At 38.4% G+C, this 11,347-nt stretch overlaps 2 non-coding genes across 2 annotated transcripts; both read left to right on the top strand.

The window, feature by feature from the left end:
• Positions 1-3,053: 3,053 nt before the first annotated feature.
• TRNAA-AGC (transfer RNA alanine (anticodon AGC)) lies at positions 3,054-3,125 on the top strand. Its single transcript has one exon. It is a non-coding gene; the product is annotated as a tRNA-Ala (tRNA).
• Positions 3,126-11,059: 7,934 nt separating this feature from the next.
• Positions 11,060-11,133, top strand: TRNAT-CGU (transfer RNA threonine (anticodon CGU)). The gene has a single exon. It is a non-coding gene; the product is annotated as a tRNA-Thr (tRNA).
• The last annotated feature ends 214 nt before the right edge of the window (positions 11,134-11,347 follow it).

Here is an 11,347-nt window from a genome sequence, read left to right as displayed (position 1 = left end):
TTGGGGGAGGAGAAGCTTTCTCTAGTCCAATGATTAGGTCTTAGTCTTTTAATGATCTTTTACCTCTGGGTCGTGAACTTCACAACTGTTTCTCAGTTGTACCCCCCACCCCAAATGCCCCAACTTAGGTGGGACAACATAGCTAGAGTATGCTGGAGTTGGGTTTTTCCCTCTCTCATGTGAAAGTCTAGAGCCAGCTGGAACTGAGTATTTCCCTTCCTTCAGGACAATTAGGCTCTGACAAAACCCCAGCAAGTTAGGGTCTGGTTAAATAGATTCTTTAGTAGGCAGGCCTTGTTAAGAACAGCAGAGTGCTCTGACATATTTCAACATGGTTCCTCTTCTCCCCACTCTGCTGGAAGCATGAAGGAATTTCCCCCCAATATTTGCATATTTAATGTTAGAATCTGGTCAAACTCCTAGGGGTAAAACTCGCAGAAGTGTGGGGACGCCACCTCCACCCTGCGCCGGCCATGACTCAGGGTCCCTGGAGTTTTTAACTATCAGACTTGCTTACATGGATCCTTAAGCAATTTATCAATTACAGTTCTGGTTTTGGTTCTTCCTGTGGTTTCCACCTGTGAGTCACTGCTCAGGTAAGTCATCACTCCCTTTATTCACCTGTCTATCTCTCCAATCTTGGGGGCAGCCATTTGCCCTGTGTCCGCACCTCTCTTATAGATTCAAGAAGAGGTGTTGATTTTTCAGTCTGCTCAGCTTTTTCCTTCTTGATAGAACGGAGTGGTGACTTCCCAGCCCCTTATATATGGAACCAGACACTGGAAGTCTGTTTGCTAGTTTTTTATACGTTTTTGTCTCTGTACTTATTAGTGAAATGGTCCTATAATTTTTCCTTCTTGTATTTTCTCCACTGGGTTTTTGTATCAATATTATACTAATCTCCTAAAATAATTTATAGTTTTTCTGTTTTTCAGAATATTTTGTACAACACAGAGGTTAATACTTCCTTTACGATTTCATAGAACATGCCAGTAAATTGATCTCAGACTGGAAATCAAATTTTATGGAAATTTTGCTTCAATTCCTGATTCAGTTTTTTAAAATGGTAATATATTGAATCAGATTTTCTATAACTTTTTATGTTAGCTTTGATAAGTTATACATTTTTATACATTTTCCATTTCTTTGAATGGAATTGAGAGGATTGAAGCCAAATTTCATGATTTCTCACTTTTAAGATTTCCTAAGTAGCCACTGAAAATATTCTCCTGTTTATTCATTTATGCAAGCATCTATCTCTCTATCCATCCACTCATTTACATTTTAAAAATGATTCAAATATTTACTTACACTGGGTATTGTAATAAGTACTGATATACAATTAAGGATAACACAGTGTCTTAGCTAACCTTCAAGAGGACCCCCTATGATCCTTACCTCCTGGTAATCACACCCTAGTGCAGTCTTCTCCCACTTGAGTCAGTCACCAAGACATGATGGGGAACTGAGGTTTCCTACCCACATGTGAATGAGCCATCTTGGAAGCAGATCCTCCAGACTCAGTCCAACCTTCAGAGCACTGCATGCACAGTAGACACCCTGAGTTCAACTTCAAGGGACACCTGGTGCCAGAATTACCCAGCCAAGCCACACTGGAGTTCCTGACCCACAGAATCTGAGATAATAAATATTATTTTTTTTAACCCTGTACATTTTGGAGTAGTATTCAGCAATAGATAACTAATATTCACAGCAAGACTTTTTAACATTTCTCTTAAAGGAATAATCATTATTTACAAAAAATATACAATTTTTATCTGTTTCTCTCAAGCTTGCAGACTACTATTTGAAAATCAAATAACAATGCTAACTTAAGATGTGTGGCTCTCCTCACATGTTTCTCTTTTTATCCTGAAAAAAATCCGAAGATTTTAGGCTGATTGCCTAGTGTAACTTATCCACCAGAGGGTCATGGATCTACCATTAAAACAATCCCTGGCAAAAAGAAATGGAAAAACCATAATTATTTTAGATGACTCATGTTTTATGTTAACTGTCTGGGACCACCATCTCTACTACATGAATAAAATTTAGGTTCTCTTAGCAAGGTGAAAAGATGAGAAATGCTGGTGTCATCTTGGTCAAGCTGATTTCTCTGCCTTCATCTCCACCTTGCACCTCCCAACTCAAACCGTTCTGAACTACATACACTTCCACTCCTGTAGGCATGTTGTATCCTCAGTTTTCGTTTCCTTTCTATTTGACATTCTTATTCATTCTGCCAGGTTTGCTCACAGGTTACCATATCCGGGGACTTCCCAGAACTAGGCAAGGATAAAACCTTCTTGATTTGTTGAGACCCTTGTGAGGGAGTGATCTGAATTCCAAAGGACCACTCCCTCTGCAGAAAAATAAAGCAACCCGGAAGCAGAGGTTTTGCCTCAGTCTTAAAAGTAACACGTTTCTTACTTCCTGGCTTTTCTTTCCAAAGAATCAGAACAAGATCCGAGGATTCGTATTCCTTGGATTTGATTTGTATTCTTTGGATAAAATGAGGATCAGAGGCCTCAGGAAGCAATCCAACATCTTTACCCTTTAGCCCTCCCAGTTGCTAAGAGTGGAAGGAATTTATTTTTCTAACAGAAATACCTTCATTGGCTCCTTGTTTTCTAAGAATAGTTGCATAGCGGTTTCTGGAGTCCGGGACTAGGCTGCAGAATTGGGGAGGGGAATTGGGGAGGGGATAGTTTGGTAGGTTTCATAATTAAAGACAGTCATTGGCAAAGTATTTTTTTTATCCTTCCTGTAAGGAATTTTCCTTTGTCCCACATATCTTTTGGCAAACGAGAAAAGCACTCAGAAAAGGAGGGTCTGTGAGACTGTTTCCTACTCAGATTTCCGAGATCAGTGTATTCTCATCAGTCACTGAATGTCTGCAAGATACAGGTTAATAAGAATTCCTTGGTAACAGAGTTCTATAAAATAGAAGGTGAGAATTGTATCGTTTAGAAAAGAACGAAGTAATTTTGTTTTAAAATGTAAATTTGTTTTATTTCATGAAGGTGGTTTAGAAAACGCTTATTAAGCGCGGTGGGGATGTAGCTCAGTGGTAGAGCGCATGCTTAGCATGCATGAGGTCCCGGGTTCGATCCCCAGCATCTCCATGCTTTTTGTTTTCTAGGTCCGGAAACAATTCTCTTCTGCGTTACGGTCACAGCCCATTCCTGTAGAATCTGAAGATTAACCATCTTGCCTCCAGGTACTTAACAGTTTGCTCGGGTTATGCTAGTAACATTTCCGTTTAAACATTTTATTCCTTTCCATCCTCAGCAGGGATTAGAGATGGTCTTCCACAAAGTGAAATCAAGAGTGACTTTAGTCCCTGTTCCATGAAAAAACAAAATGACAGTTATTCATGTAAACTCTAAATGGAAGATTTGCGAACGGATTAGTATTTTCACTTAATTTTGCTGCCGGGGTTTCGAATGGGAGATGGGACGGTAGGCTGAGCTCCTGTCTCAGGTTTCATACTCTGAGGCTCAGTAAGAAAGATGGATTTCACGGGAAGCTCCCCTAGAAAGAAAATACACTCTTCCCAGGCCGGAGGCTGTGAAAGTATTGGGTAAATTTCGCTTCTCTCAGAAATCGAACACAAAGGAGTGAAGTAGAAACATTTTGACGCAGACATGTTTCCCCCTCAGTGCGTTTTGCCAGAGCTCGCAGCGTTCACATCGCTGTGGATTTGATTCCTTCTATACTGATCTCTTTTGTAATCTCTGAATTTGCCTCACTGATTCTAAAGTTACTGACTTTAATTCTCTCCAAAAATCCACTTCTCTTTCTAAACCTAGCCCTTTTACACCATTCATGTGGGTAAGGACTTTCTTTGGCTAGCTCCTTTGTGTGTTTTGTTGAAGGGCTATTCCCCTTTGGAATGCAACATCTCCTGTAACTTGGTGCTTTGGTCTCAACTTCCAATTTGTGACACCTTGTCACATTAGCAAGTGAAGGAAATTTAGAAAACAGTTTTCTGTTGTTCCGTTTATTTCTCAGCAAGGCCTCCAGCAGCTCCAGGCATTCCTTGCCTGGCTGTAGTTAAGGGCTCCTGAACCTTAGGGGATGGAATGTACCAAATTCTTAGAGGTACAAGAGCCCAGTGTTAAAAAATAATAATGGCTACGATCCTTTATGTTGGACTCTTTAATGATTTGGTCTGTCATTCATGGCTGGATCTAGTGCTTGTGCCTCTTGACTATTTAAGAAAAACCACAAAATTAAAGTATGGGTCTTAAAATGGGCCTTTGAAAGTGTGGTGCACTGAAGCTTGCATTCTATTAGCTAAATCATCCTGTGCTGTCATGTATTGAACAATTGGTCTTGCCAATATTTATTACAGACCTACAATAGTTTAACTCTGGTGTAGCTCTAAAGATATTAGAACACTTTGAACAAACTTAAAATAGTAGCCATAGTATCTACCAGCTGAGCGGTTAATAAGGAAATAGTTCACAGACTTTATCCTTTCTTGTTCCTCCCATTTTCAATGTGTCGTATTACCCACAGTCAAGTCTAGCAGTGGTGAGATACCAACAGTTCTACCTAGGAACCAGTTTTGAGTTGTAATTCTGACTTACCACCTGATTTTTTTGTCACTTCAGGTCACCAGACTATGATCAATTTCATCAAAGATTGTTTTTAAGATTTCTCTATTCCAAACCACATGAAAAGACTCACCTTAATTTAACCAATAAAAAAGTTTTAGGTGCAATTCAAGAACAGTGTCCTAACTAAATTATTTTATCTGGTAGGTAAAGTGTGTACTGGGTGATGGGAGGGAAAAATAAAATCAATACAGTTTCCCTGAGCCCACAAATTTCTTTGAAAGTGAAGCGGTGGTTCTACAACTTGGCTGCACATTGCAATCACCTGGAGAGCTCTAAAATTTTCTGATGCCTGGATCCCACTCTGAGAGATTCTAGTTTAATTTGTCTGGAGTGTGGAATGGACACCAGCGTTTTAAAAATCCCCCTAGATGATTTGAATATGCAGCTAAGGTTGAGAACCACTGGCCTACAAATTCTCTATTTAAATTATCTCCAAATATCCACAAAGGTAGGAGGAGGCATAAGAGAGGTATACCTGCAGGCTTATCCCTTTCTCAGTTAGTCTAAGCTTATCTAGAGACACCACTGGTGACTGAGGTAGTCACAGATACAGGAGCAGCCCCCAGACTGGCCAGGTCAAGGGCAGACAGGGGTGATCCATGGGATATAACTTAATTTCACATACCATTCTGCTAAGTAAAGAGAAGCACCTCTCTCTCTCTCTCTCTTTATCTTACCACAGTTGTTCAAGGACTGTGAAATGAAAACCGTTACTTCCTGAGATCCCTGTGTTTGCAAAGCTGGTCACTGGGAAGAAAGTAGATCACTTAATAATTCAGTGCCTTCCAGGACAGAACAAATATACTCTAAGTTTCCCCACCCACCCCCGCCAAAATTTAAATTTGGTGATATCTATCAGTGGTTTGAGATGGCTCTGACCTAGACTTGAAGCAAGGAGAGACACTACATTTTCTGAAATAAAATTTCCTCATGAAAAAGGGGATTTGATACTGATAACTTGGGGCTAAGACTTTATAATGGAAGGCTTGTTTTTTGTTTTTTAACATCTTTATTGGAGTATAATTGCATTACATTGTTGTGTTAGTTTCTGCTGTATAACAAAGTGAATCAGCTATACGTATACATATATCCCCATATCCCCGCCCTCTCGCATCTCCCTCCCACCCTCCCTATTCCACCCCTCTAGGTGGTCACAGAGCACCGAGCTGATCTCCCTGTGCTATGCGGCTGCTTCCTCCTAGCCATCTATTTTACATTTGGTAGTGTATATATGTCAATGCCACTCTCTCACTTCTTCCCAACTTACCCTTCCCCCTCCCCATGTCCTCAAGTCCATTCTCTACGTCTGCGTCTTTATTCCTGTCCTGCCCCTAGGTTCTTCAGAACCATTTTTTTTTTTAGATTCCATATATATGTGTTAGCATACGGTATTTGTTTTTCTCTTTCTGACTTACTTCATTCTGTAGGACAGACTCTAGGTCCATCCACCTCACTACAAATAAGTCAATTTTGTTTCTTTTTATGGCTGAGTAATATTCCATTGTATATATGTGCCACATCTTCTTTATCCATTCATCTGTCGATGGACACTTAGGTTGCTTGCATGTCCTGCCTATTGTAAATAGAGCTGCAATGAACATTGTGGTACATGACTCTTTTTGAATTATGGTTTGAAAGGCTCGTTTTAAGTTATCATATGACTCTGGGTCCCTAAGAGAAAAGTAATAATGTTTTTAACAATATTTCAAGAGATGACTATTTTAAATAGGTAAAACTAGATCTCATATTCTGTAGGTTTTTTTTGTCCCCCAGATAATATTAAGAGGAGCAAAGATAGAAAGAAAAGGAAAATTTTCTAAGAACATAAGAGAGCAGATAGCTGGGGAAAAGTCTTCTATTTGCTGAGCTTTATACATTAACATTGAAGAAAAAGACTAAAAACACTCCTTTTATTTACCAGCAATGGAATTCCTCTGAGCCTACCCTGAGTTGGACTCCATTTAGTAGTTTCTACAAAGTCTTGTGGCTAGAGAAAAGTAGATGTGAACCAAGGTCATTCAGTGAAGAATATACCTTATTTTTTTCATTTCAAGGAGAAATGAGATCCAGCAGACCTACACTGTAGCAGAGGGCAGTCCTTGCACAGTTTAATCTTAAATTGTGACTAATGACCTCTCAGTAATTTGAAATAAAATTTGTCCTGTTTGTAAGTAGTAAAGAAAGCTAATCTCTCTTCTTTCTTGTCTATATTGGCCCTTCAGATCCAAAGAGAGAACAAACTAGATCAGGGGAAAGAAGCCAATTAGAGCACTTCTCCTCACAAAGACATTTATAACCAGAGTGCATTCTAGACAACAGGACCTCAGGAAAATGTCGTAAATCTGGGAGATTTTAAACATTCAGGGAAGGCAATCTGACGATCATTTTTTGAATTCATATAGTGTGAGGTGATCAAAGGAGAGGAGGGTTGGATAAGGGGGTTGGAATAGCTATTTCACAGTTGCTACCAAATGGCAACAAAAGGATTAACTTTCTAGTAATGAACAAAGTAACAAATGTGCTAGATGCATAAAAATGCAATATTCATATCTTTTGGTATTCTAAATAAGCTATTCACCAATAAAAGTTAAAAATGAAAATAAACTGAAGAGACAGAAAAAAGTTATACTGGGGAGAGCTAATTTGCTCACATAGAACTTCCTGTGCTTAATCCTTAAAGGGTCCTACTACTATTTTCCCCCAAAGTTTTCTTTTAGGGTAAATTCTAAGTTATTTTGAATGGTTGTTTCACAAAGTGAGGAAACTTTAGATTGCTATTCCAAGTCATTGCCTTTATTTTTTCCCCTTGTATTAGCTTCTGGTATGTTTGACATAAAATGTTGGAAGGCTTGCCTTTACTTATGTCACTATGCTGCAGGGAAAGCCCATTTCCATGTGGCCTAGGTAAAGCTACAGTATCATTACCCATAGATACATTTTGTTTTGTCAACTAACATTTTAGCTACTTAATGGCAAAGACTATGTCTCTGCTCTTTGTTATTTTCTAGAAACTATAGAAATTCTGGCAATATCTGTTAAGGGAAGAGGCTCTATTACATGTAAAGCTAATATGTGAATACTTGGGGCTTTGCAAGTGCACTAATATTTACTTTTACTTTTGTTATTTTTCTAATACGATAATGTGAAAGTTTATGCAAATATATTTTATTTTATTGAACTTAAAATTAATTATGAAATATTAAAGCATAAATACAGAGAATATTATAATAGATGTCATGTACCCTTTACCCAGATCTTTTTTTTTCCCCTAAGGAAATAATTTAGAAGTATGGTTGAAGCATCACCCCTTACTTTCCATTCCCCTTCCTCTCTCCATAAAAGTAACCACCATCCTGAAGTCCATTAGTATCTTTTCAATCTGCATTTTAATCTTTTACTACATGTATGTATATCTATAAAAAATTTATAGCAATTTTTGTTCAGCTTTTTAGTTAGTGTACATGAGCCTCTCACACTTACCTCCTATCACCCCTTATTCATTAGCTCTCTTTTTATTTTATTTTTTATTGATATACAGTTGAATTACAATGTTTTGGTAATTACTGCTGTACAGCAGAAGTGATTCAGATATCTATATAGAAATATATATATATATTACATAAGAATGTATATATATATATATATATTCTTTTATATATATTGTTTTCCATTATGATTTATCATAGAAAATTGAATGTAGTTCTCAGCCCTTTTTGAAATAAATTGTTTTCAGTTACGTTTGGGGAAAAATTTAGGAAAAAACTTAGCTCATACTCAGAGGATGATGCCTAGGGCTACTGTAACAAAATAACACAAACTACATGGCTTAAACCATAGAAGTTTATCACCTCATGATTCTGGAGGCTAGAAATCCAAAATCAAGGTGTTAGCAGGGTGGTTCCTTCTGAGGATTATGGGGGAGAATCTTTTTATACCTCTCCCGTAGCTTCTGATGGTTTGCTGACCATCTTTAGTATTCCTTGGTTTATAGGTGCATCCCCCTCCCCAATCTCTGCTTTCATGTTCATATGTGTGCATGTCTGTTTCCAAATTTCCCCCATTTACAAGAACCCCAGTCATATTGTAACAGAGAGGCCTGCCCTACTCCAGGATGACTTTGTCTTAACTAATTACATTAGTAATGACCCTTTTTCTCGACTACTTCTACAGTCACATTCTGAAGCAGTGGGGATTAGGACTTCAACATATGAATTTTTAGGGGGACAAAATTTAACCGATAACATCTACTAGCTAGTGTTATGTTGAATCACCCTATTCTCAACAGAGGAAGCATTCATTAGGGTAATAAGAAATCACTGCAGTTATGAAAAATCCCCTGTTCCACTATCCATATTCATATCCCTCATTTAGTTATTTTGGGTCTAATATTAATCAAGCACTTGTGCATCAAATTGTCCTGGGGTCTCATATGCTATTTGCTCTTTCAGTTCTCACACATATTGCTTGCCTGAGTGCAAGGCTATTTCCGGGAGGACCTCATTGGAACAGGTTCCATGGATTCTGCCTCTTTCTACTCTCATGATAATTTTATTTCATGTACCTTGCAGACCTTCCTACTATTGGGCCTTGGTCAGATTTATTTCATTCCACCTTGGCAGAGATTCCTATTTTGGTTAAATACCTGGGATTAACATGAAAGTTTTAAAAGATGTTTCCAAGTACTACTTGTACAGTTATACATTATATATATATATATAAAATATACTTTTTCTACAAAAAATCAAATACATTAAAGAGAAATCATCAAAAAATGTATTGAACTGGGCAGTGTTCATAGTACAGAGTATTACAAGCCCTTGTTAGGTGCTCATCTATCATCTTGTGCTTCTTTTATTATCATATTAAATTTTTATTAAAATTTCTTGTTCTATTTTCTATCATCTTTGGCCATCTGGTACCTAGTTGTATCCATAGAACTCATTTCAGCCCCTGACACATAGTAGGTACTCAGTAATATCACTCTTGTTGGACAATACTTGAACAATACTTTGCCAAAACTGCTGTCATCCCAATTGTGCTTTTGTAACTGAAATTTATACAGTCCTGATCATAAACAATTGAGCTAATTAGAATTCAGAAACACCATGATTCCTTGTCCATTATTATTTTGAAGGTGTTGTTTTCCAAACTGTATATTTTCCAAATATACAGTAACTGTAAATGGAGTAGTAGTGTGAGCCTTATCATAGACGTTTGTTAGTATATATTAAATTAAAAAGTGACTATCCTGGTTAGCAAGAAAATAAGTTTATATTCACTATGAAAACATTCTGAATGGGATAGAAAATGGCAGTGCCAGACCATTTGACCCAAGAAAGGAATTAAAAAAGACTTTGGGATTCAAAGGTCTTATCAGGCCCAGAGCTCCTTTCAGCCTTTACTTGGTTAAATAAAGAATTTTGGAGTCCTCGCATTTTGTATTTTAACCAGGCAGCAGAAGCTGGGTAGATGTGCTGTGGCATCTGCTCATTTGATGAACTCACTCCCTTTTCAGCGCCAGCCTTATTCCAATTAAAGGCAGAAAACCAGGATGCAAGCGTTAACAGCTTAAGAATAGATTCTTAATTTCGTAATTGTACAATCAGTAAATGTTTGTTTAGCTTCTACAAGTTGAGGGTCCATGAGGAAAATACTAAAGAACATCCTTTTGAAGAACCAAGAAGAAGGTAGTATAGAAAAGGAGGAATTTCCCGATCTGCGACGCCTCCCAGAGTGTAGCGAGCTGTGGTTTCCATCTGTGCACCTTCCTAAGAGCTGCAGGAACAGAGGTCATTTCCCAGCCTCGGGCAGGAAAAGGCTCCTGGGATTTGAATCATAAAACCTTTAAGTGAACTCTGACCAAGCCGCCTCCTGAATGACCGTCTCCTACTTCCTCAAGCAGAGCACAAGCGGACAGCTGTTAGCAGAGTCTGAATGTGTTTGGAATTTTGGGTTGTTTGTTTCCGTTTTGTTTGTTTTTGAGTGCACAAGTGTGCCCTCTTCTATCAACCAGGAATGCCATTAATTTGACTGAAGTTCTAACTGACCTATTCTGCTATTAAAGCTTTTCACTCTACTTTTAGAATATCCACTTACTTGAGGATTCTAAATTACTACAATCGGATGGAATGTAAGAACTTCTCTGGCCTCATTCAGAGAATTCCCCTCCTCCACAACGAACACTCGGCTCGTATCCACTCTTTCCCATTCCGTGGTTGTTCTAAGTACATTTTCTCTGCTACGGTGTGAGTGCGTGTATGCGTTTTGTTAGGCTTGATGGGAGTCTTAAGTTCCAGGAGTCTCCATCGCGGGTCCGTCTGTTCTGCAAGGTCGACTTATTCGAGAAGAGAGTGAGCAGTGACTGTAATTAACTCAGCTTTTCACCTAAATGAGTACAATTTGACTGGAAAGGAGGCCTCAACTCCCGGGCAGCAGGCTCTGTGGCTTAGTTGGCTAAAGCGCCTGTCTCGTAAACAGGAGATCCTGGGTTCGAATCCCAGCGGGGCCTGGTCAGGTGTCCGCTTTTCATCCTAAAGTCCTTTGTCCGATATGTTCTTTAATCACAGTATCAAATCCACTGGTTGGAGGTTTTTTTAACCTCTTCTAATTACACCTGCATTCTCAATGACCCTCAGGCTGTCTACTGATGGTCTATCATATAGTTATACTGTACTGGAATTTAACTACTTCGGTGTTCAAGATCAATTATGAATAGAGATTTC

The sequence above is a fragment of the Eubalaena glacialis genome, chromosome 7 (assembly GCF_028564815.1).
Source record: "Eubalaena glacialis isolate mEubGla1 chromosome 7, mEubGla1.1.hap2.+ XY, whole genome shotgun sequence".
NCBI classification, from domain to species: domain Eukaryota; kingdom Metazoa; phylum Chordata; class Mammalia; order Artiodactyla; family Balaenidae; genus Eubalaena; species Eubalaena glacialis.
Note: the sequence above shows the minus strand (reverse complement) of the source record. Positions and strands in the feature narration are given on the sequence as shown.